Below are 745 nucleotides of genomic sequence, written 5' to 3'. Positions count from 1 at the left end.
TGCCAGAATTTCCTTTGAGGCTGACCAATAGTCTCTCTCCATGGCTTCACCGAACTCCTTCCAGACCCGAGTTTTTGCCTCCACAACCACTCGGGCTTCAGTCCGCTTGGCCTGCTGGTACCCGTCAGCTGCCTCAGGTGTCCCTCAAGCCAACCAGGCTTGAAAGGACTTCTTCTTCAGCTTGACGGCATCCCTTGCTTCTGGTGTCCACCGCCGGGTTCGAGGATTTCTGCTGTGACAGGCACCGGAGACCTTACGGCCACAGCTCTGAACGGCCGCATTGACAATGGAGGCAGAGAGCATGGTCCACTCGGACTCAATGTCTCCAACCTCCCCCGGGATCTGGTCGAAGCTCTGCCGGAGGTGGGAGTTGAAGATTTCTCTGACAGGGGATTCTGCTAAACGTTCCCAACAGACCCTCACAATACATTTGGGTCTGCCGAGTCTGTCCAGCTTCCTGCGCCCAATCACGCCCCTCCAGGTGTCATTGTCGTTGCCCACATGAGCATTGAATTCCCCCAGTAGAACAACGGAGTCCCCATTTTCCAGCACCCTTCTCAGGGACTCCAAGAAGGCCGGGTACTCTACACTGCCATTCAGCCCATAGGCACAAATGGCAGTAAGAGACCTATCCCCAGCCCGAAGGCGCAGGGAAATGACCCTCTCGTTCCCCGGGGCAAACGCCAATACATGGCGGCTAAGCTGGGGGGCTATGAGCAAGCCCCTACCAGCCCACCACCCCTCC

The sequence above is a fragment of the Monopterus albus genome, unplaced genomic scaffold (genome assembly GCF_001952655.1).
Source record: "Monopterus albus unplaced genomic scaffold, M_albus_1.0 scaffold905.1, whole genome shotgun sequence".
Taxonomy (NCBI): domain Eukaryota; kingdom Metazoa; phylum Chordata; class Actinopteri; order Synbranchiformes; family Synbranchidae; genus Monopterus; species Monopterus albus.
Note: the sequence above shows the minus strand (reverse complement) of the source record.